Here is a 26984-nt window from a genome sequence, read left to right on the forward strand (position 1 = left end):
GCACTATGTCAAACATGGACAAGTAGGATATTTCTTGGTAATTCTTTGAAAATGTCCTGCTACAGCAAATTTTAAATGAATTGCCAATTATTCAGATAAGTGGGTAAATCATACTCAGTGGAAACCACTTACAGTGACCATGGTTATAGTCATCGGTCGCTTTTATGGATCTAAAAGCTTGATATAGAATCATTCCTACATAAATGTTGCTTAAATAACTCACTTATAGCAATTAACTGGTCTGCTGACAGTGTTCATTTTGTGTCTTTTCTTACATGACAACGTATGGAAAAACTTAAAAGCGTTGGTCTGGTATTTCTGCTGCTGTGTGCACATCAATATGAGCATTTTCCACTGTGCTTTAGTGTGTGAAGATCCCCAGTCATTCAGTTATAAGATATCAAAAAGGAATAAATCTAAAAATTGGACATGCTTGGTCTTGAAGAAGTCTCTCAGCCAAATGGATTCAGTCCCAGATATTTAAACCTTTGTAGTTCACTATGTCACTTGAGATTTGTTGAAGTCACATCAAAAAACTTGAGGGCACATTTCAGTCATGTCACAGTAATCACAATCAAATTAATTAAGATGTAAACATGTTTCTTTTTGTAGCCCTGTTGAGAAATGTTTCTTTTTCAGATTGGAAAATATGGCCTATTCTACTCCTCTTTCTGACTATCTGTCTTTGAGATGTGAATGGCCCACAAAGGCTGTGATCTCTCCAGTTGGAAGAAATTAAACCCTTAGGATGAGTGGACCAAACAGCAAGTTCACTTGCCACTCATTTAATACCATGGACACCCTATGCCTTTCTCATTTAACAGTCCATCTTCTATTTATCATATGATTATGATGCATATACCAATATCATTATTCATATTTGTCTTATACGACGATTAAGTAGGAGTGAATATTGTGAGGTGCCTAGAGATAATTATGCAGGCTGACCTAATGTGACTGCATATCTTGCAAGTTAAAGTAACATGTATTAATTCTGATTGGTTACCTAGTTGATTGATTACGCGCACAGAAGTTCTCTAAGAGTGTCTGAGAATGCCAAAAGCAACACTTCGCCAATGACTGAAGTCCAAGTTTAGTATTTTCCCCACAATGGATTTCAAAAGAGGCTTTGTGTTATATTTGTCAAATTAAGGGTTATTGCTGATTCATTCCACATGTACACCACATCCACTTCTGTTGTATGTAGAGATTCGATCAGGCTGCATCCTGAACATAATAACATTCCACTTAATGCAAATCATTTCTTTTTTGCTGAATGTTCCACCATCTTCCTCTTTCTCTCTCTTTTTCAACCATATGCCTCTTTTCTGAGTCAGGACAGGAGACCATTCATCACCCGTTCTAATTAAACATATCCTCATAGTGGGGCAGTGGCAGCTGCAGGGAAAAGAGACAGGAGAAGGAGATCAATTTCCATGGGAGAGATGGAAAAAGACAGCGGTGGAAGAGAGAAGGGGCGAAGAATGAGACAGCGAGCAGTCACTGTGATAGAAAACAGAGAGGACATGAAAAAGCTATGGCGACTAAAAGTCAGGTCTCCTGCCAGATGTTCCGCGCCCCCTACCTGGGTAATAAGAAGAGTTACTCCCTCCTCAGGATGCCTGACAGCCCCGTCTTAGTCCATTTCTTTAACAACATGTGGCCCTTTTTCCATTCCACTGGAGACTGATGGAAGTTGTGCAAAGCAGCTGTAGCTTTGGGGGCTGGTGGGCCTGTACAACAGGCTGGAGATTGATTCCAAGAGCACTTTTTGATATCTGACCACTTTTCTTCATTGACAGATAGGTTAGATTATCCTTACATCGCTGGCGCTAGATCTTTCTGATGGTATTTATACCTGTGTCACACCCAGTTTACATATAGTCACTACACACAAAATGATTTTTCATGGCGAGGGTAGTCAGTAGTTTCAGCAACATAACTGATACACTGTGTGTGTGGTGGTATGTCAATGTGGAGATGCAACTTAACAGCTTATTTAGTAATATTAAAGGCATGTTGAACAAGTACAATACAAAGCTCCAGTAGTGAATATTTGTGATGTACACATTGTACAGGTATTGCAACAACATAGGACTGTTTGTGCTTGTCTGTATCATCTGTATCTGTATCATGTTTTTAGAATCCTTAGCAAGATACCCTTGAGGTATTAGCTAAAACTGTTTTAAGGGTGTTTTAAAGGCGACATATTATGCAAAATTTACTTTTTAAGTCCTTTCAACATAAAAATGTGTCCACAGTGTGTCTACAAACCCTCAAACAATGAGAAAAGATCCTGCTTCATCTTTCAATACATTTGAGTAAAAATGCTCTGTTTGGTTTTGGCCCCACTTGTGATGTCACATCCAGGGATCCGAACATGTCGCCTTGTTTAACGTCAACATGTTGCTTGGGTAATGTGTATCCACTCTGGAGACAGCAGAGACAGGAGAGGTAGGGGGCGCCATTAAAGATACTGGCGTTAAAACGGAGCATTCGCGAAGAGGGCGAAGTATGCGGAGAGAGTTTTTTGAACATTACAGCACGTAAAAATATTCAAGAAGGACCCTCAAATACAAGAATGAACCTGAAAACGAGCGGAATGTCTCCTTTAAGTAGTTTTCCAATGTAACAGTAGCAAAAATGTTAGTTTTTTGTAGTTTTGAATTGAGTCACAAGTGTACCTCCCACATTTGCTGCAGTAGTTTGATCTGTCATGTTACAAAGAAGAGCAGCTGTCAGAAAAAAAAAAAAGTGATTCTATATTTTCAGTGTAAATGCCTCGGTTTTTTTTCATAGACGGTTAGATCCTTGCATTCAATGGAGAAACACATCAGCCTGACCTTTTCCCTAAACCTGGCATCATCTTTCATTCTTTGGCTCTGCTCAGCTGAATTTAGTTCAGTTCACTGTTCATGATAAGGACTATTAAATATTTCAATCTGAGTCATTGACCTTTATGGAGCAACACAAATATCAAAACTATCATTCTTTCCTGCAAAGTGTTGTATGAAATGGCTGAGGTAGGAGGCAGAGTAAAAAAAATGTACTCATGCCTTCATTGGTTTCTTGTTGCATCACAGTAAACTCATAAAAGCCTCTGTGTCACATTTTGATATACATAAGACGAATACTTAAACTCTAGCTTAAAAATTATGTTATATAATAAAAGATCTCCAGTACATCCTGAGTGGATCCCGACCATGAGTAAGACTATGGTTTTTTCATGCAGAGTAATATAATACATCTCCTTTCTACAGTGCAGTTTAAGAAAACACGTGCAACTAGACAAAACACAAACAGCATTTAGCAAACATGCTGCAAATCACTTTATCCACAACATATCACATTAACATGTGTTCATCTTTAAGTGGAAACACCTCAGTCATTGTTTGCTGTAATTGCAACGTGTTTCTGTAATGCATTGCTTTGAGTGTGATGATGTTTTCTTAATTTGCTTGTGTTTTGTCTAGTTGCATGCATTTTCTTAGGATGACCACCGTAACTTTTGTTGTTGTGACACAGAAATATAAAACGCAAAAACATTTTCGATAAATTTTATGAATATTGTTTAGCTTGATTCAATAAAATTTTTTGAATCACAAATTAAGGAACAACATAATGTGAACAAGGGTGAGGGGTTATATTTTGAAAACACACGCTCTTACTTTTTTAACATACTGAACCCTTTAACCTTACCCGACTATACAGGAGCAAAAGGAAATTATATTGTTTTGTCTTAACAGTGAAAGCCCTTAATGAGCAAGCTGAACTACTGCTTTGTTAAAGTACAAAAAGGTTCATGATTTCAGTATATGGCTGGTACGCTGATAGCTCACACAGCTCATTACTTTAATTGGTTCAACCTTTTCAGTCACTATCCTGGATTACCTGTGTTATTGCTGTCATTTTTAAGGCTGAACGACTGCCATCAGACTAGTGTAGTTCAGGCAGGTTGATGAAGTGATGGCTGGGTGATGTCTTCCAAGTGACGCCCTCAGCAAAAACTGCATCTCAACACCCCACTTCTTTTGCTGCCTAATGCTTGCATTGAAGCTGAAAACACAACAATCAGTCTTCACCTCTACTCAGTTTAAGATGATACATGAACTACTGCTCAACAGCATCACTTCATCTCTAAATCCATATCCCTGAGTCCTGTGCCTACAGGGGGACACACTAAAAGCACACCTCTACAATATCAATCAGTTCAATCTAAAACATTTGTTTGGTTTTAGTTTGCAGGGAGGGAAGAAGAGACACAGACATTAGTCAATATAATTTTTTTGTGAGTGGCTCGGCTACATATGTCGGTTGGTTGGTGATTGGTGGACCGTCTGTGAGGGAGACTGTTTTGATGCCTGTTTCAGGTTCAGTTAATCATCTGTTAAAACCCAATCAGAAATTCTATGATGCAAAGCTGAGAGAGCAGATTCAAATCTCTGAAAAGAGAAAATTAAATCTCTGTAAAAAGTGAGTTGCATCTCCGAAAGGAGCGTGTTGAATGTCTGCAAGTTTCAAAACGTCCTAATGAGAGAGAGAGAGAAACCATTATTTCAGACGTTCATACTTGAACTCCTCTGAATCATACTTTTCTGTTCTAAAACCATAGTTTACACTTTCAGCACTAACTTTTAACCTCTCAAACCATAGTTTTAATAGTTTCATATGTTACAGTAATCTACCCTCGTATGCCGGATCAGAAATTGTCTGGAGGACTTGTTGGAATGACACTATAGACTTAACTATAACTTAACTATTGTTATACAAAAGATGTTCCAGCCAAGCAATCTAATTGGTCAACTAGACAGCACTGTCCACCATGCTGAATTGCGTGCCAGTGAGTTGATGACTTGGTGCTGTTGGCATAAAATACATGCAAAGTTCTTGGATGTAATAGCTAAATCTGTAGAGTTTTTCAGCAGATATTAGTTACAATAAATTTGAGCCAGCAAGGCAGTTCATTGTTCATATGTGTGGCATTTATTCAGTTTGGGAAATCCCATGATCTCTAGGAAGCATTTAGCTCAAGGCTGCAGTCAAAATGGATAAATGGTGGCTTGAAAATATAGAACATGTACCGTATTTTGTTAGCCTGCTGAGACAAGAAACTCTACACCGTACATCACATTTAGCATGTTTCCACTTATCAGTATTTGGGTATTGTTAGTAAATTTAATCAGAGTACAACAAATGCCCATGAAATATGCATTAGGTCCGGCACAACTAACAACATACAACCACAGTATTATAGTGCGCATTAATCTTTTTAATAGCATGGCATACAGTATGTTTGGAGGCATAGCTGGGAGGTCATAGTGAAGTAGTGCAATGACTAATGTAAAATCAGATGTCAGGTAAGTAAAAGTAAGTTTTGGAAAAAAGTAATAGAAGAGATAAGGACAGAGATATATAGTACTGTGATTTATGTTTTTCACCCCTTTTACCCCTATCATTGACCTAAACCCCCAAAATAACATGTAACAGAATCAATTTATTGCTGCTGTGAGGGCAATGGGTTGTCACAGCACAGGGAAACGACTACACTGAGGGAGAAAAAAGTGGCTCCCTGCTGTATTTATAATTAAAATAAGTCCACAGTGCTTGAACAAAACATCATGGTACTGAATGAGTGATGACTACAATCACAATCTCAGAAAATAAACAACCTCAACGGCCCTAATTATAATCAGTCAAGGGCCATCATGCAGAGTGTGTAGTAGAAGGGACTCAAAGTCAGCATGCCTGTTTTAACCAGTGACCAACAATGACAAGTCAGACTTTCATGTGTTTATATGTTCTGTTATGCTAAACATTATTCCTTGCTCGAGCCAAACTTGGATATACATTTGGGATTGAGGTTGAATAATTACATATTTACACAAATTACACAAATCAGCAAGGCCGTCACAAAATATACTACTGAGAACTGAGATCAGCATTTATGATGAGCGAGGGAGTGACCTTTTGTATTGACACACGTTCATTCATTACCAGGCCAAGGTGTAATTGTCTCTGTTCTGACTCCGAAACACCTCCTTAATATAACAAATATATAATCTGCTTCTACGGGGGAGTTGTGAGGCAGAGTGTGAAATTAATATTTCTCTCTTCTCTGGGGTGCAATAAATAAAGTCCTTAGTTTATCGAGGGAGAGAGCCCTCCTGCTTGCTTATCATTACACTCACCCACACAGTTAAAAAGGCCATGTGTGTGTGGGTATCAATTTTCACACTCAACTGGAAATGTGAAAATAAATCACCGCAATTTCACTTGAAATGATGGAAAACACTTTGTATTGTATTCAAGGTCAGCTCACTTATGTCAGAGCAACACACGGGATGGAAGACAAAAACAATTAACATGATCCGAGTTGGTGAGTGTAAAGGTTTCAATCAGATCTCTAAGAATAATTTACCAAAGTGTTGCTTGAATAGTTTTAGAGAGTGTAACTGGTCAAATGAATAAATTACAGAATCAACATAAGAAACCTGAGATAAAATATATAACATATGGATTTAAATCCCGGATGTTGTTGTATTAATGACCTTGTTGATAGATTTGATTTTCTTAAAAAGGTAAAACATTTACGTACATAAATTTGTTACAAGGATTAAAGGGCTGACCAGGATTTTTTCCTTATTTAGTTTTCTTGAATGTCTTATATGTGATGAGAATGTAGGCACCTTAAACTTGGTTTTCTGAGAAGAAGTAGAGTAGTTCTTTATGCCCTTGAGAACTGCAATATTGCTGTCATTCTGTGATTTCTAGGTTTGCTTTTATCGGTGTTAAGATACTAATACAACATTATTTACTCATTTAGTAAGTCATTATTGAAGACGGACTGTGACAGTTACGTCAGATACTTCAGCAAGCAGCTGTAACGCCATCTGATCCAAAAATCAGTTTCCTTGGGGATAAGATCTATTTCCTCACCCAGGATACATCCCTCACTGTCCCAGGCAGAAATGTCACGTGACATAATAGCTATAAAGGCTGAGTAATGAAAAATTAATGTAGTGATTTAGCAGCAGAGTTGGCACAGAATAAAGAGGTTGCAGCCTTAACCTAATGAGCAGGTGAGTCAATAAGGCCGCTCATTAAGTAGTAAGAAAGATGTCACCAAGTGGTGATCTAATGCAACTCAAGATGCAGGCCTTTCTCAGAGAAACTCTATCTATATACAACTAATTTGCAATACCAAGTGCATTTTGAGGGAATTATAATGCTGACCGAATTACGTTTAACACAATGAAGAAACGTTAATTAACGTACCTGTTAAGTTGGACAAAATTGATACTGATTGTATCAATAAAACGTTAACTTACCTGAATATTTACCAAAGTGCTTTTGTTGTCTACACATAACTACAAACAGGAGTCCAGAAGTATCTTATTTGTTTTCAGCTAAAATAACAGAAATGCTGACCTTAACCGAATTGTATTTGTTGCCGAAACTTAGCCACAGACCAGAGTGTTGGCACAAACTTTGAATTCTGGTGCGACAGTCCTGCACTTTGCACGCCCAACATCCACCCTGACCAGGGAGGACCCCGAGAGTCCATTGTGGTACAAAAATGTTCTGAACATAATCCAGTTCGCGAATGCATTTGTCACCAAAATGGATTTAGGAAAACAAATTAGTTGCATACAAAAGTAATTTCAAGGAGAGAAGGTTACAAAATGTGTCCCTACTATGTAGCACATACGCTTTGCTTCATTTCAGATGTGGATCATTGTTTGACAATTAAAAGTATGTTTCCTCAGGCTGAAAAATAGACTCATTTAGTCTCACACATATTGTGTGTAGGCAGTCTTAAAAGACTGGAATAGACCTTGTTCACGGCCAACATTTTAGGTCATTGCAGAAAAGGCACAGATGTACTCCAATTGATCACATACTGAATTCCATTATGCTCGCTCTCCAGGCACCTAGATTTGTAAATGTGCTGTTTGTAGTTTTGGGCAAAAAAAGGCTGCATTTCCTAATGAGTCTAATTTAGAGGAGCCTCAGAACGGAACAACGTGTGTTCTGATGTATTTAGCTTTGAGAAACTAACTTTTAAGGATATGTTAATAAAAATAAAAAGATGGGACATCTTTTTACCCCCTTACAAGGTTTGTGCATGGCCAGCTTTAGCTATAAGTAGCATAGTGATACTAAAATCCCAATTAGTTGTATCAACTTGTTCTTTTTGCTCTATCTTTCCTCTCTGCTATTAAGAATCATTCCTTTGATTTTTATCTGTGAAGCACTTTGGTCACCCTTTGGGCTGTTGGAAAGGGCTATATAAATACATTTTGATTTGATTTGATTTGCTATGAAAGATCCAGTCTCAAAATAAAGTTTGCGGAGTGAGAATCATGAATCAAGAGATAGAAAGTCATGATTCAATCTACAATCTACCAAGCGGCACGGGACCTTTGTACTTTGCTTTGATGTCACAGAAGCTGAGTGACCTTTAGGTTGACCAGCTCACCAGGGCAATTATTGGTAGTCCAGATGGTCTCTGCTGTCAGCTACAGTCAATAACTATTGGTGTGTTTTTCAATAATACAATATATTGTCTTAGCCTATACGTTAATGAGTAACCAGTTTATAGGTTTATCTGTACAACGAAATGCATCCAATAAGATATCCCCACAAACTTGTGTTGTATTTTTTAAAACTGCATCATAAATGTGTTGCGTTTAGTCATTTTTGAAGATGTACAGAAGTTGTAATTAGTACTATAGGAGGATCTTATCCTTTCCCTTTCCTCTGTAAATAAAGGGGGGAAACAGAACCTTGTAATTCGTCTCTTTGGTTAAGGACGAGGCCAATGACTCGGCTATCTTTAAACCAAAAATTCCCTTCACCACCGCTCCTTTCATCCTCTCTCGGTTTCATTTTATAAAAAAAGAGAGATTGGATGTTTGAGAGAAGGCTAGAGAAATACATACTCCGATATAAATCCTGCAGTAACAGGATAACCCTGCATGGTTCATATCAAATCAGTGTGAGGGATTGCTGTTTTTGGTGGGGTTTGAATTTGTATTTCTGCCTGACCGAATAAGCATCGCTCCCCGATATTCCAGTATCATGTTTTGACACATTCTGTTATTCCAAGCAGAACTAGAAAACGAGGAGATAAGCTGACCCCGGAGCACAATTTGTTCCATCAGTGATGCACTCTGTGAAGCCAAATGGCGGTCAATATATTGCTTGAGTCTCTACTGGATTGATTTGATTACTGTACATAAATATTTCACTATGCAAAATGTCCTTGATAGACTATAGCCATATTTGCCCTCGGTTTTGTCTTTAACTATGGTGAATCAGTGCTGCAGTCTCAGTGCAGATGCACTCTGGCTGAGATTTATGCTGCCTGATACATATGTGTGTATATCTGTATAGTCATAAAAGCTTTGGCACAGTATCTCCTAGAATATTGCACAGCAAGACCTGTGAGCTTATCTAGTTTGTTATGCACTCTGTCACTGTTCAATTCTTTCTGTCCAAGGAAGCTTTTTATCCTCACTGTCTCATTGGTAGTTCATCCTCAAGCGAAAATTAATGTGAAAATTCATCCTGGGGTGACTTCTAATCTGCTGCTCCCCAGGCTATATCTACAGCCTCAACAGTCAGTTGTATATTGTGTCGTTCGGCATGTGGGTTCCCAGGAGGACAGTTTATTCCACATGGACCCCTGGCCTCCGAGCGTACTCCAAACCAACCAGTGGCAGTCGTTTCATTTCAGCCTCCTGGTAATAAAAAAGCTGCTTCATTGTCCATGAAACAATTTCAGACTCTGAAATGCAGACTGCCTGTTCCTCTGCTTGCTCTCCACTGCTGCTCCACATAAAACATCTTCAACATGCAGTATATGTTGTCAAAGCAAGGCACCACACTGCATTAGAAAATAGATTTCACACTATCAGCTGTCTGAGAGTGAAATCGATGAAATAGCACTGGGTTGCAATTGAGTCATGGCCACAGACTGTAAGATGGACGACATTACAGCTTCCCAAAAGTGAAGGCCAAATATTTCTATTGCTCCCCTGGTAGCTGGCTGCAGTATGAGCCATACACCCCGCCCTCCATGTTAGCGGATGGAACGTGGTTAAGACTAAAAAGTCAAAGTAAAATAAACAGCCAAATAATTTTTTTCTAAAGATGGTCTCTGTCATTTTAGGTAGTCCTTCTCACGCTAATGCATCTTTAAATGTTCAGCAGGTGTGACATCGTGACTTACGGCTGCTGAGAGTAAAGTAATGGCAGAGACCTCTTTTTCAGGAATTGTACATAGAGTGGGAACATTAAAAGGAGATGCGGCTTTACCGTTAACTTTCCATATCTGTGACTGTCTGTTTCAAACTGACAAATTATTTGTTCAACGATTCTGTATCGGGCGCGATCTTGATACCACGGCTCCTGCCCTGATCACTACTGTGCAGACCCTGGCTTCAAATGATGTCACCTGCGCATCTATATCCTGGATATTTTGGCGTCATTCATGTACAGTGGGAGGATGTTGAGATGCCTTGGTCATGACAGTCAGACCATATAATTATTACCTTTTTCTGTGGAGTGGACCTTTAAGTCTCTGTGATTGAATGCTTTGACAGGTTTGATTTAGTTTTAATTTCATATTCATAATTGTACAAGTCGTCGTGTCTATGAGGCTGCTGTCAGCTACTATATTACATCTGACCTTATTTTAGCAGCCTCCCAAAAAAATAAAGCCTTAGAAAATCTGTGACCTGAAATTAATAGTTTATTTCCCGTCTTTAACACTAACGAATTTCCTATCACGATCTCTCTATTATTTAAGATGGCATTAGTCTCTTAGACTCCGATCTAATGAAGACTTAAGAAAATGTAATGGAATCCAATTTGACAATCTACCACTGGTTTCACACACCATGTCTAATGATCCATTGCCTTTCCGATATAGAAGGGGAGCTGGAGGGAGAGAGCGCGACAGAGCAGGCCTCATCACATCAGCAGCTCTTCAATCCTCCGATGGCGACTCTCTTCCCTGGGTTATTAGATGAATCTCTTTTAATTGGACAAAACTGCTCTGCACAGGCTCAGCAGTGGCATAAACCCAACTCTTTCAACTGTCAAATGCTGATGCATCTGATACAGCATGGGGAAATGCATCTCCCTCAGCACGTTAGCTGGACACTAACCACCACACTGTACCATATTCCTTATTATGCAGGCATTAACCTCCATGCAATATGCATCATCTCCAATTTTTCTCCTGTCATTTCGGCTATACATATGAAACACTGTGAGCAATACAAAATTCTGAAAGTACCCTTTTTGTGGTAAATGAAATGTGCTGCCAGAGAACGTGTGAAGGCTTACAGAAGTAATTCAGAGATGCTGGTTTTAAAGGGTGTTGATCTCCACCCCACTCCTCTATTCAGTGTTTTTTTTTTGTTGCAAAAAACATCTTGCAAACACACCTTCAATATAGCAGGACAATAATTTCATATTTAGGAGGTTTACTGTAATATAAATGTGTCTGTGTGTGTGCATGTGTCTCTGCATAACCAAGGCAGCCACTCGTGTAGAGTAGGTCCAATGGTGCATTGCTTCACCACCTGTAGATCAGCAGATATCATGTAAACAGCAGCAGTGTATGTGTATGGTACTAGCTAGTCAAAATCTCAACAGGGTACCTTTAACAGCTGCTATTTTTTATAGTCATTATGTGGAAATAAATGTATTTACACTTCTTAATGCAGCTAGTGGGATCCACATGTATGGAATCATGTTTGACTATTCAGAAAAAGGGCCAAGTGCATCTTGCAAATACTATTCAAAGTCCCAAGTTGCGTTGTCTGCTTGTTGCTCCCCCGAGTGGAAAGAGAACAACACCAAGATACTAATAAAACAAAGAGGCAGTGAGGCTTAATGAAACTTTAAACAGATGAGTCTTCCCCCAGGTTTCTTGTTCAGAGCAGTCCAACTAATGCCTGAGTCTGCGCCAGCTGATTTTTCTCTGTCTGACTCTCTCTCTCTCACATCTCTTCTCCTCCTTTCTTCCTGGGAAATGCTCCAGCTAATCGCCGGGGGCCTGAGGGCCATTTGCTTCCTCTAGCCACTCTGGCCTCACAGGACGCCCCAGATGGATCCCATTCTGGGTGTTCACTGAAATCATCCAAGCTGCCCAGTCCCTCTGCCCACAGAAAAGGGCTCCTTGCTCCTCATGCCTCCTCATTTTACACACTTGGGAGTCAACTTATTGAAGGGACATTTTTCATTTGCGGTGAGCCGGTCACAGGCAAGCTTAAGTCCTGGCTTCTTTTCTTCAGTTGATGATATGGCACACAGACAGGGCAACATCAACAAATGTCATTTGATTACTGTATGAAATTTATGTCTCGCAGCTTGTTGCGCATGCAGCTCTGAATGATGATGGGAAACCAGCTGGAAGCTAAAAGTAAATTCACTAGCTTGTGTGAGTATGTTTGCATCTATATATTTTCTGCTTGGGGTCTCCATAGCAGAGAATTTAACGGATATACAATCATGATATCTTGTTTGAAATGACGTGCTGCAATGTACATTTCTGAAAACCTTTAGAGACATAGATGAGCTGCAACTGCTTTAAAATCTGGGCTCCACTACATAGCCTGTTTTGGCTCCAAGTCACCTACAGCCCTTTGGATCCTCTTAAAATTTCATACTGGGCTGATACCAGTGGGCCCAGAGTAATTGTTTTCCAATGATGCATTAGAACTCAAATTGCCTGAGTGCTTTGTTGTGAAGAACTGAATGGAGGTGATAAAGCCCTGTTACTAAAAAACCTCTGTCCCTGAGAACCTCTAAGTCAAGCTGACTCACCCACTATTGCCTGTAGCTCACAACTGAAGTGCTATCTTTCAAAAGACTATAAAAGAGCTTTGTGCCACAGTGTTGTTCAAGTATGCATACATATTTACTGTATACACACGAGCGCAGACTCTGATGCACAAGCGCTATCAAAAATTACACAACACTGTGGAAAGTACATAACAAACACTGTCCAAAGATGGACTGACGCAAGGATTTAATGGAAAAATCATCACATGCCTCATAGAAAATAATAATGACCTTGAGTAGACTCCATTTTTAGAAGTTTGACTCTTCTAAGATAACCTGACTAATGGAATTCATATAAAGATTTAGTATGATTTTTTTTGCTGACTATACTACTATACAATGTTGCCTGCTTGACTTGACATGGACAGGTACACTAACACTCAGGTCATGTGGCACCAAACATTTCCACATCATTGCACATTGTTTGCCAGTAAACCAATTTCCCCAACGAAGAGCAGATTTGATGGGATGAAGTACACGCCCTGCCCAAAACAAGTTGCCTGCGTCTGACTGGCAAGACGAGACATTTACCTGCACTCCTAAGGTACACTATGGTCCTCTATTTTCAATTTCAGTCCATCAAAATGAAAACAACATCATGCAACTCTTCGCTATGCATTATTCACCTCACACAAGCTCACTTTCTATTGGATGGAAGCTCTTCTCGGAGTCCCTTTCTATTACATCTGGCAGCATTGTCACCCTCATACTAATCACTGTGAGGAGAGGTTCAAGGTCTGCTTTGATCTTGTGACTACAGTCCACATTTGGACTTCTCATCCAGCTCTAGCTTCATAGTTAGCATACAGACATGAAATTGGTATCAGTCTGCACGTGACGATCAGCAAGAAAGCAAGTATGACCGTTTCCAAAATGTCAAGCTATTTCTTTGAATGCCTTGAACAAAATCACACGTTTCATGTAAATCGGCTCTGCTTCAACAAAATAATCGCAGATTCTGACCTTCATGCTTTCAAAAAAGGAAAGAAAATCAGAATTCAAAGTGTGATCTCTCTCTCTCTTCATCAAAAAACAATCACAAGCAAGGACAACTTTTGCTTGGAGCATGGATGCCAAACGTGACATTTTTCTCTGCTTACGGGAGAAACAAACCTGTCATAGACAGCACTGATCTCCCTCTCAAACTGTAAGCACAGCACATAGGTTGCTGGGGGGGCCCATTGGGAATGACACCATGTCAAGCCTCTTTTCGATTGGAGTTGTCAGTGAAAATGAGCGATGTAAAATGCAGATGTCAAAAAGCCCTGTGTTTAGCTTGTCCATGTTGACAGGTTAGGAAATGTAGTGTGTTACCTGACCAGCATAAGAGAATGGCTGCCCTCTGCTGCCATAGCAGTCACATCTGCAGGCTGATGATAAACAAGTTTTCATGCCATCAATCAGCTACAATATTCCCTATTTTCCCCGTGTTTTGATCTCTCTCTCTTCCTGACTTTCTGCCTGCCTGTCACATCAACAAAGCTGCCTTGATTGAACTCTTCAGTTAATTATTTGTCAAATGAGAACCTCTTAATACCCTTGTTGGTTATTTGTATCTTGTGTAAATTATTCAGAGCCTCAGAGTGTGCTTCCAAATGTTTTATGAATAATTTTTATTTGATTATGTGTTGCGTCTTTCTAATTTTTCTGATAGCAGTAGTTTGTAAAGAAAAGAAAGCAAGTGCAACAATCTCAGTGAAAAATGGCGCAATATGCTGTTTTAAGCCCAAGTCCTTTTTAGTGTCCCTGTGTCTGATTCATGATAACTCTCCTACCATGTGTGCGACGCTATGGCTCAGAGGTACAGTGGGCCGTCAGTCGTCCAGTATGCATGTCAAAGTGTCCTTGAGCAAGACAATGAACTCCAAATTGCTCCAAAGCTGTGCAGCGGTGTGTGTGTGTATGTGAATTGTTAGCTTCATCCTGAAGGCAGATTGGCAAACTCCCATTAGTGTATGTATGGTGTGTGAATAAGTGAATGTAAATGTTGTGTTACAGTGCTTTGAGTGGTATGGGAAAATTGGTCTCCTGTTCTCTAAGACACACTGCAATAAATATGTGTGCGCCCCTGGATGCATATTCTAATTCATGTAGTGCCATGGATGTGCCACGCCAACTACACATGTGCCAGTGTGCACATGCATCCACACACACCCACACACTCCTCCTGTAGTAATGCAATAATGCATCATTAGCATGGTAATGATATGTAACAATCTGTCAGTTACAAGCAGTAATCCCAGTGAGCTGCGTCATGCTTTTATCGGAGGGGATTTTGGGAGCTTTTGAGTCTGACTCACTGTGAAACATCTGAATTTCTTTAAAGCAGAAGAGGCAGGCAGGTTTTTTCATCACCATCAGAGAGGAGAAATGAAAAGCGGATCATTTGAGACTATTGCAGCCCTGATAGTCAAATTCATCCCAGCATACTGGAATCCTGATGAGATCAGAGTCAAAAATGGGTAAGCTAGAATGCAGCCATAATGATAGGATGGCCTGGGGAGGACCCATCTATATCATTTTTTTTTCTTATTTCCATGCCATTTTTTGCAACACTGTGATGTGGATTGCCTGATTCTTGTCTAATAAATCACCGTCCACAGCGTGTGTTTTAAACCTGTGTCATAAGAGGATGAGGTGGGAATGAAGATCTCGAGGATATCTGTAGACAATTATAGACACCTAGTGGGTGGCTCATCTCTTCTAGCAAATACAGCTACAGAATTAGAGCATTTTAAATTCAATAACGTGGTCTAAATAGAAAGGTTAAGAATATCCGATTCTGCTAAATTCTTAAATCCAACTTCTGTTTGGATTAACAACCGCCCAGTGACCTTGTTCCACAGCTGATGGAAGAATGCATATGCATTGCAATCATGCCCAGTAAACTGCATGGCCCAATGCCTTGAAAATGTGCATAAACTCATAAATACATTCATTGGATATTAAGAAAGTGTCATCAAGCAGACAGAGACAAATGATTGTTATTAACAGCATAAAGTCTACCATATGTGCTGCGGCAAGTTTAGAAGTCACATGTTCTGAAAACTCTTGGATCTGATCACAGATCCAGATCCATTTTAGAGCCAGCTGTTACCAATAATCAACTGTGGATGAAACAACATTATGCATGATAATCATTCTGTATATGACAGGAAGGCAGAATATCCTCTTGATACATTTGATTAGTCATGACATGGCTGCAGAGGAAAAAAATGCAAATGAGAGTTGAATGAAAATGTGTACATTTGACTTTCATTTGCATTTTTTTCCTCTGGTTCACATTTATGAAATACAAACTATCGACTCTTTATATATTCAATGTTTTCTTCAGAAATTCTAAAACTCGCTCGACTTTTGGTACATACTGTCAGTACTATTGCTTTAGCAGTTTACTGCACAAAATGAAAAAGCTACAATGGGTGAGTTCCCGACATAAAAATCGCAAAAAGTATGGGGTGGCTAAAGATCTATCCGACACCTTCAGTATGCTGTATGTGCTTGAATATCATTTGCCTAAAACTAGGTTTTCGATGGTGTCTAAGACATGCCGGTGCTTACGAGTGTGTGCGTTCTGTTGGTGAATAATGAGTTGGATGTTGGCCGCCACGGTGAAGCAATTGACAAATCCGTGAAATAGGAGAAAGACAAAGTTAAAACCAAGAACTCACTCTGTGAAAAACACATTTCAAAAAAGGAAAGAAAATCAGAATTCGAAATGTGATCTCTTTCTTCATCAAAAAAAAATTCTTTAACTGCATTTTATACTTCACATATCAGCAGACACTTCCACACAATTATTTGTTTCCGCCTAGCTATCCCCCCCCATCTTCACTATCCTGGCTGCACATCCACAAAAGAGTATTGGTCTTCTGGTAAAATATGATTGTGAAACTATATCCATTTATATTTCTTGACAGTACCTACTGTAATATCTCCCAAATCAAATAAATGTCATCATTCATCACACAAGCCAGTCTCTTCTGATCTGAGAGGTAGAGGAAAATTCAATTCACTTTGACTTGACATCCATCTATCAACATTGTACTTTCTAATTGAACTTTAAGGCTAATATTTTTGGTTTATACTCTGCACTGTTGTAAATTATTGGCTAAAACTTCAAAAAAAAATTTCAGGCCTTTTCATGCCAGGGTCAATAAGATGAACAAATTGGCAGGTGAAGAGAAAATGCAGCTACTTTAATCACTGCCTCATTAATTCAGCTTCACAAATTCTCTGTTACACTGTACTTAGGAACTGTTTGAAAATTCAGAAGGAACATGAATCTTACATTCAACATTTTTTCAAGACACGTAAGCTTACCCTGAATTTAATCTGAATTTCATTGTGTCCCTGAATTTGGAAAAAACCCCAAAAAGAAACACTCTTGATATCTCAAAGTACTTTTATATAACCACAGCAGTGAGTGAAGGAAAGCAAATATGACATACTGCTATTGCTATTGGAAACTGGCCAGTTTCTATGCAAAGCCACTAAATTGATCATTTCTGAATTTCAGGCACAAACAAAATCTGCAAAATATTTATTATTATTTATAACAATAATAATAATAATAATAATAATGGACATTTTGCTGAAATGTGGGGGAAAAATAAACATTCAGATGTTTTGCTGTCTTTCTGTGTTTCCAGCTAATGTAATGCAATATCTGTCGGTAGTAGTTGTATCCACAGCTGATTTCTACAAGATCAGACTGAGGTCTAAAATAATAGACGCGAGGCCGCCAGGGTTAGGATTATTTCAATATGTCAACAACTACTAAAGAATTAGGCTGTAGTTTGATTTTATTAAAGGAATAGCCCAAATGTGCTTTTCCATCTCATCCATTCATCCATTGATTCCCAAAATACAAGTTACTGTGTTATTATTCTATTTTTTGATCAATTCCTAATCAGTGCACAAAATGGTCAAAACAATTACTTACAAATCAATACTACACTTTTAGTATTTAGAAGAATCTCATTAAAAGTTTGTGAAGTCACTGTGCATACTGTTTATAGACAGGTTCGATCACTGTCTGCTTGGACTTCAGGAGAAACAAGAAAACACAGCACACTGGACTACGTATCAACAGGGAGGAGGTTGAGCGGGTTGCCAGTTTATAATACCTTGGAGTCCACATCTATCAATCTATCTTATCATAAAAGTACCTTTTTTTCAACGTATTCATTTTGCTTGTTTTTGAACAACCGAGGATATCCTTTTCATATTGGATTATGTAGCTGGAGAATACCGTGAAAAAAGTGGAATGTGGTATGGGAAAGCTGAACTTAATTTACAGAGATATGAAATGGGGAAAATCATAAAAGGCTTTTCACACTGTGAAGAGCAGAGAAGCAGATCAGAAACAGCAGTCCCTCGGGATACACTGTCATTCTCAGCTGAGGTCACCCAGCCTGTTTGTTTTCACCACTGCACTGTTCCCTGAGTGTTTCACCATTTTGAATTAAATCCCTCAGAGAGAAATGCTGCAAATTCTCAATTTAATTTGTGCGCATTTAGGGATTAGTATATGTGCTACTTGAGTTTGAGGCCCTGATGGCTCCATCCACTGAAATATTTTGTTATATATCCATTTTTTTAAATCACACAATGAACGCAGTGGACCAATTTGAAATGAGGTAATCAGGTTACCAGTGAATGCTAGTTTCAGTGACATAAAGCAGGACGCATGTCAAGCGAGTGGCTCTTTCTAGTTTTGACTCAGGCCATGTGTCATTTGTGATTATATCAAATATCAAAGTCAAGCTCAACTGCGTTATTCTACTTGGAAACGGAAGAGCTTCATCTTTGTCTTCCAGAGATAAAATTGATTTCTCTGACTTCTATTTAAAATATATGAAATGATATACACCATTTACACATTCAGCATGTACTGCTGTAATCATTTTGAAGATTTCATACCGGCTTATCAACCATCTGATCAGACCAGTAGGCTCATGCTGAGGTTGGCTGCTGTATTACCCTGTGCTAGTAAACCCATGACTTTGCCTTCGGCTAAATACACAAATACTATTGTTTATGCAGGCTTTAGAAGACAGTAAGGTTCAAAATCTGGGAAATAAGGTCAAAACAATACCCTAAAGAAGGCTATTGAATTGGACTCCACTTTATGTTTATTTTCCATTTCTTAAGTTTTTTTTAAATCAGAATTTGTTTATTCAGTATCTCTTTGTATCACAGTAAATGCATAGAAGCTGTTCCAGTATTACGTCACTGTTGTTGGATATAATATTTTGACATGTTTTACTCATATCTGACTACTTTCATGCCTGCCTCACCAGCCTTCTGTAATTCTAATGCGATTATTGCCACCTCGTTGGTCATTTGAGTTGCCAGGGGACTTGCTCGCACAGGGATGCACTGACCTCTTCAGTCGGTACATGGATATGGATAACATCACTGGTTAATATGGTGCTGGTTTTCTGCAGATTGCACCTGTACATTGTGAAACTGCTGTATAATGTATGCATGAGCACATACAGATGGCCCTGGGAAATCTTGGAGGCTGTATGCCTTAACGCTGTGGGTATTTATGTTGCCTAGCACCTTCAAAGTTGTTCACTCTTGTACACTCTTAATGATTTATTTATTTCCTCTGCTGTCAGGCAAGCCGTCGCAGAGACAAAAGATGAAGAAGCATTAAGATTGCTTTTATGACAGTAAACAGATATGGACTCTAAGCTTGGTGAAAATGTCAGTGTCACCAACAAATGGTCATTGTGCCAAAAAGTTTTCAGATGGCTTAGTCCATTTTAGCTCTGCACTCAGTTGGGGCCGCCATGGTCCATTGAGTTTACACAAATTCTACAGTATGTATCCTTGCGGAGAGTTAATTTTGGGCTCTTCACCTTCTGTGTACAGACCAATGAAGCAGAAAGCGCAGCATAAATAGCACTTCTAAAAATAAAATAAGTCAGTGGATTGAAGCACAGCAAGTCATGTCTAAAGCCCCCAGATAAAACCACAAGTGATATTTTGTTTCACTTCACGGTAAGATGAAATAAAGTCTGCTCTCTTTCATGTTAAAATGAGATAATGCCCCTTTCATTTCATATTACATTAGATGATTGTGCAGTAGCAAAAACCGTGTCTATTATTTCATAAGCGTTTCTCTTATGTTTCAGAGCATTATTGTTACAAGTTTGAAATTGTTGGCACCAAGCTATGCCACGACTTTCTGTGTAGTGCATTTTGCTGACCATTATGTAGCCTAAAATAACTGTATTTCAAAGCTTTAGGGTTGATGCTGCAATCAGTATATTGCTGTTTCTTCTCTTGTCATAGGCTCAGTCAGAGGACCCAATGGTGTAGAAAGGTTCTGGGCTGATGAGCAAGCACACAGCCCTCTGATTACAGCAGCGCTTTCTCTATTCAATCCTTTGTGACACTCTGAGACACAATTAGTCTTGACGAGCAAAGAGCCCTCTTGTGCCTGCCTTTTACCTGCTCCCATTCCTGTCCTCTAATTCAATTTGCAAGCAGCAAATATGATTGCTATGTGGATTCCAGACAAAACTGATCCTACTGCTCCTTTGTTGTCTTCTTGTAACTGAGTCACAGATGAGTGACTGCCCTAGCCCCACGTGTAATAAAGATACACATGAGACACTTTAGTGCTGTCAGCCAATCACAACAAAACCATGCATCTGCTAGGGCAAGGGCATGTTGGGTTAATGTTTAATCAGTTTTGCGAGGCTGCATACAGTGGGCGTTAGCATGGCAAGTTGGTATCCATAGCAGCCAGACTTACTGGATGTGCTTGTAACATATTAACAGACATTGCAGTTAAAATCTGATGTTAAAATCACATGAAACAAATGAAAATGGATGTTTGGTAAAACTACTTTTGTTACTAAACAAAGCAAAAACCTATAATATGTTACAGAGAAAATCTGATCAGACAGTTGCAGCATCCTTACAAAGGAAGCCTCTATCAGAGAAAATGCTGGTAGGTGGGTTGACACTTAACTGAACCTTGTTATTTGTCTCCTAACACACACACACACACACACACACACACACACACACACACACACACACACACACACACACACACACACACACACACACACACACACACACACACACACACACACACACACACACACACACACACACACACACACACAGTTAATGCCAAAATCAAGTCGACTGTAAGGGAGTAAATGAAAGTCCCCTCCCAAAATATCACAGTTCTAACTTGACCTGAGGTCTGGACAGTGAGTCAAGTTCAGCAGTATTCTGCACACCATATTGAAAATGCAGACTTACAGCTGGAGGACTTTTACATCTAAATGAACGTCTATTATATTAAGCCCTTACCAAACCTGCCTCACACAGTGCTGCTTTAGCCACCACCAGGCAAATCTCTGCATTTCACAGTTTACCAGAGTTTTAAAAATCTGATGTCTATTGTGATATTCCCACACTGGCACACTGGTAGTGATATGTTTTACATCAACCAGCAATGACAGGTTTGCCAGAGGTGAACAATAGCAAAGGAGTAGGCAACTAGGAGTATGACAAAAAACTTAACAAGTGGCCAAGAAAGGTTCCTGATGCTCCACATAACAAAAGACAGTGGGACACAGACACAGTGAGAGGAAAGTTCTGCACTGCAGGTTTAATACAAGAACCGCACTCACTCCATTATCTCCTACATCCATGTTGTTTTAACCCCCAAACTCAACAGCGACGGCAATCATAACCATGTTGTTTATAGAAGTTGTTCATTGTGAATAATAAGTAAGACTTGACAAAACAACTTTTTAAAATTCCATTTATGAATTTAATTAATTTTCCAATTGTGCTTCATTTAATTGTCTAAAAAAAAGAAGTCAAACATGTTTTTTACATCCATTAATAACAATTTTAACGTGACAGAGGTACTAAATTAAATCATGAATATATTAAAATAATTTAATCAACTTGGAAGAAGAACATTAGCTAAAATTTAAAACATTTGTAATAATAAAAGGTTATTTTGTTTATGCTACTGTGAGCAAATGAACTGAAGCATCAGCAGGAAAACATGCACTCCTCCTCTCCCTCCCCCACACACACACACACACACACACACACACACACACACGCTATCAGCAGACAGTAGTCACGGTCATTCCACAGTCCATAGACTGTCTACACACTGCACGTTTCACTTCATGTCTTTTTGCTCTGTGACCTTTATGTTGTGCAGAAAGACGCAGTGACCTCGTTCATGTTGGTGGTGCCAGCAAAGCTGGAACTGTTGGCCTGGAGTTTGCAGGCAAGTGGGAGCTATGTAAAAGAAGTCCATCATGACATTTCCCCTCTTGCCCATATAAGGCTCCCTCAACTTCAGAACCACACTCTCCCTTTGACTCTTTGTTGAGGGGTGAGTCAGATCCATCCCCACAGAGGGACATCCATTGGCCATATATTTCATCTTCACATCAGCACCGATCCAGACCTTAATTCTAAATCTGTCAGGTTTCCACAGCGTGTATTACACTTTTGCAGAGAGCAGCTGTTCATCCTCCATAATCTATGCCCCTGGTTTATATGCCACGATGCTGTTGTTTGTCAGTCTGTCCCATGTATGTTTCTTTTGTTACAATGCATCTCATATTTTCTCATAATATCTGATGCTCGCTCATGTGGGAAATCTTGAATCCTTAATTTTGAATTCCTGAATTGTTGGGTCTCTCTCTAACTAAAGAGTTTGGTCTAGACCTGTTCTTTATGTAAAGCGTCTTGAAATAACGCTGTTGTGAATTACCGCTATATAAATAAAGATTGATTGATTGATTGATTTTTACTATCTTTTACTAAGCTATATATACTGTAGACTATATTAGGTCTCAGTCTCATCTTGACTGCATTATATAAACAGTAAAAATGACCTCTTGGCAGTTCAAGGTACACTTTTTTTGATTTTTTTTCCACATCTTAATCACTAGTTGATTAATTTTAGGAAGTCATAATTGAGAGATGTAGGGGAGTAAACTGCATTTGAAAATGCCAGGTGGGTAAAAATGATTCCTTGGTATTTCTAGTGTGTTAAGATAACTCTTTCATTTACCACTTGCCAGCTTGTTAATTATCACAATGCATCAAATAAACAGCAGATAGTACAGGCATCATAACAAACAAGCTTCCTGTTTAGAGACCATGTGACCTACAACAGTTTCTGTTTGTCAAGATTGTAATTTTCTCAGAATCTAAAATGTTGGGGTAGTATTGACCTCACATTAAGGGTATATTGATTGTTTACATCCTTGTTTATAACTGCACACTGAAACAATATAAGTAGCAAGGATGGGGGGTTTGATGCTTGTCTGCATGCACCGGTTATCGTACATGTGCATCAGACATTGGTACATCATATAAATCCTAGCATAAATTCATCTAACCTCAATCTGAGCAGAGGACTAATCAGCCTATACTATACAATACTACACTACACAATATATATATATTGGTTATATTTATTGTATATAATAGCCTATACTATGACTGAAAAATCTTTTTTATTTGTTCTTGTATCTTTATTATTATTGTCAAATGATTAAACATGTTCATGTAGCAAATAAATACATCATGTTATAGCAATGACAAAACACTGTTGTATTCACATGATTAACGTTCATACTGACATAAAAAGGGCAAAATTATGTCTACTATTAGACATTAAACGCCAGCATTATAAATACTGTGGTTTCCTGCACAAAAGATCTGAGGCCCTTTTCTAATTTTGGTCAATTATGTAGAGTTAATAAACCATTATGCACAGCCTCCAGGAAATAGAGGATTTGAGCATTATCACTGTTTTAGGGTAATTAGTCTGCTTTTGAGGACTCAGATTTCAGCCCCTCCCTCTCATTCTATTCATTTCCCAGTCTAAAAGTTTGACAAATTCCAAGGTCACATTTCTCCACCTGAAACGTCTGTTCTTGATCAGAATTATCTTGGTTTTGTTCAACCCCTGCTCTGCCAAATTTTGTATGTAGTGTGCTTTTAGAAATACAAGAGAAATGCCAGTGAAATGCACATGGAATCTTAAGTCAAACACCCCATTCCCTCCACGTTCAGAGCAAGTCCGCTCCAAAGCTTTGACACCAATCCAAGGTCATCACTAAAAAACAACGGGGGCTCATGGATTTGCTGGTATGTCAAGCAAGATTTAGAAGATTTGCAAGAGGCAATTACTGTGGGGTCGTGGAGCTCTGCGCACACAATAAGCCAACACAACCTGATCAGGATTATGATGCCCTAATTTCCATAAATCTGCCATCACCACGGCAGGAGGCATGAATGACTGATTGTTATCACAAAGAATTTGCTACGATTAACAAACCTGCCAGGTCAAAGCGCCAATGAAAATACAGTACTTCCTCTTTACTCTAATTCCCACAGTCCTATAACTTCATTGAGATGCTGATGTATTGCATCGCAAGTTTTGTTTGTTTGTTTTTTTCCTTTGTAGTTGCTTTCCTTAGCAGTAGCTGCACCTCCTGAGCTCTCTCCAAGGACTGCGGTGATTCCAAAGTAGAACACAGCAGCCCTTCCCATATGTCTTTTGTCACACAATGGGGCTTGATAAGAACCATAAGAATCAATCATAATCAGGAGGCCTGTCTATGTGACACTGACAGGTAGTATTAACCTTGCATTGTGCAGGTGATGCTTGTTGCCTCGCTGTGTATGCAGCAGGAGCAGCGGCTTTGCTACCTTGGTCAATGACAAGAGACATAAAAAATATAGAGTGGATTCTAGATTGCCATATGGCTCTTGTGAAGATGCAGCACACTGCAGCACAGTGTTGCTCAGATAGTACACTCATAAGACATATTCATGCCTGTTCAAACGCACACTTGCACATACTAGTTGCATACAGCAGTCCATTAGGCAAAGGGAAGTGCAACATAATTGCAATGCATTGGACAGACACTGGCACAGGTGGGTTGATGTTTGTTTTAGTGCCAAACCATTAATATTATTTATTATCTGTCAGAAGTAGAGCAATGTTGGGGGGGCATAAATGATTCCATGAATCACTAGGAGGCAGATACTCCACTGGATTCATTAGTTGTGCTCTTTCTGCTCTGTGAACAAATGCTGTTCCCTGGTGCCAAAACCATGAGAATATTTCAAATGCGGTTTTAAATTTATCCTGATATTTTTAATGCTTTGAGCTCAACCCAGATTAGTCACAAGTTAACGTAATGTATGGTGGTGTGTGCTGGGCTTTGTTTGGGAGAACAAATCAGCTGTTGCTTGATGCTGAAACTTTGTGGGGATACTAGATGCCCATGTTGGTTATCAACAGTGGTGTCTGTTGCTGTGCACCTGTCTTAAGTGATATTCCACTGAATGGAGTCTCTGTGATCCCTACTCAGCAGAGATAATGGGATTGTAGACTGCTGTGCATCAAAGCAAATGCTTGGTCTGCTTTGTTTTTCATGCCTCAGTTGTTTGTTGTATTATTAGCCTCTTTCTCTTTCTTTACCTCATTCTAATAGTTGCATGCTGATGTTCTAGCGCATCTTCAGTGGAACAAGGGAAATAAATTAAGAAAATGGTTTATTTATAATGGCTGTAATGACAGCGCTCTGGAATTAGAGAAGATGACAGGTTCTCTGCCATGGTCTGTTCAATAATAAATCATGGATGATGAAAGGTGGAAAAAAAACAAGGTCAAGACATATATACTGTCAGGGCAGCGCTTTGCCCATACACTTGAAGATATGTCAAACATATCTGTTCATCAGACAAGTTGTGGGCTGTTATTGCACGGTACTTGCATTTTTCACTCAGCCAGCAGCATAAAAGATGGAGTTGTGACACGGAATAAGACTTATGGTTGTAGATCAGACTAATAAATATTGTCCAGCAGTAGAAAGGAGACAGGCGCATTAGTTTAATTCACTTACAGTAGATAATGCTAGAGAGGATGTCAGTGCCAAAAGCTGTGTCAGTCTACAGCTTCAGAGACAGTGGCTGTACAATAGAACCAGTCACTGTAGGGCCCAAGATATTGAATCACTTGCTCTGCCCTTCGATGAAGCTCAAGCTGTATTTCAGAGAAATGAAAATGGTGCATGAAATAAATCTTTCAGATTTTAATTCCTATTAAGATGTGTTACTTTTCTTACAAATCACACCACATTAAATCATAATTTTACAGGTTATACTCTAACCAACTACTACTTAAATGCAACAGCAAAAACTAACCCTCACAAATGTAACCATGTTAACATTCAGTCCTCCTTCAGCTTATCCATCTACTAAAATGCATGCATCACAAACTGAGCATCTATGGAGAGAAAAAGATGACACAAATAAAAAGAAGTTAACACCTGTCTTTTTTTATGATCCAGCTGGCTTGTCTCTGTGCCATCGTGTCAAAGCAGGATGGATTATTTATCTTCACAAACTGTGCCACATGCGAAAATCAGTTGTACTTTGTAAGTAACACAAAAAGCTGTGAATACAAAGATGTCCTTGGTCCTGAATTGTGATTGATGGGGTCTGCTCAGTGAAAATAGAAGCATGCCTGACACTGCATGTGTAGCAGCCAGACTTGATAGGACAGTAAACCATACATATACACACAAATATACAAAAAAAAAAAAAAAAAAGGAACGTATTATGAGGGTTGTGGACTGTTGAGTGTGAAAGAAAGTTCAGTCTGATGTTGCATATAATCACGGGTGCATTATGAAAGACGCTGTCATACTGTAGTGTAGGACAGATGCCCTCGGCAAGGCATCTAAGAGCACACATTCAAGCAAACAAACCATGCACACGCTTACATTTTCCACTACCCTGCAGGGCTCAATTTATCACATCGCTGTGTTATAAAATGCATGTTTTTTTTTGCCTCAGGCCCTTTTCAAACTGAGAAAACTGGAAAGAGCGAGGTAGAATCAACACTAGCATTGGCATACTCAATGATCCTAAAGCATCACAATCACACTTGACAACATACATGCAAAATAAACATTCCTCTTTTTCTTACCAACGAAAAAGCGCTACCAAGTGTATGTTTAGTATGCGTGCCTTCATGGACATCATGGGCAAATGATCAGATTTATTTCACACGTACATATTCTCACAGCCAT

The sequence above is a fragment of the Pempheris klunzingeri genome, chromosome 10, assembly GCF_042242105.1.
Source record: "Pempheris klunzingeri isolate RE-2024b chromosome 10, fPemKlu1.hap1, whole genome shotgun sequence".
In the NCBI taxonomy this organism is placed as follows: Eukaryota; Metazoa; Chordata; class Actinopteri; order Acropomatiformes; family Pempheridae; genus Pempheris; species Pempheris klunzingeri.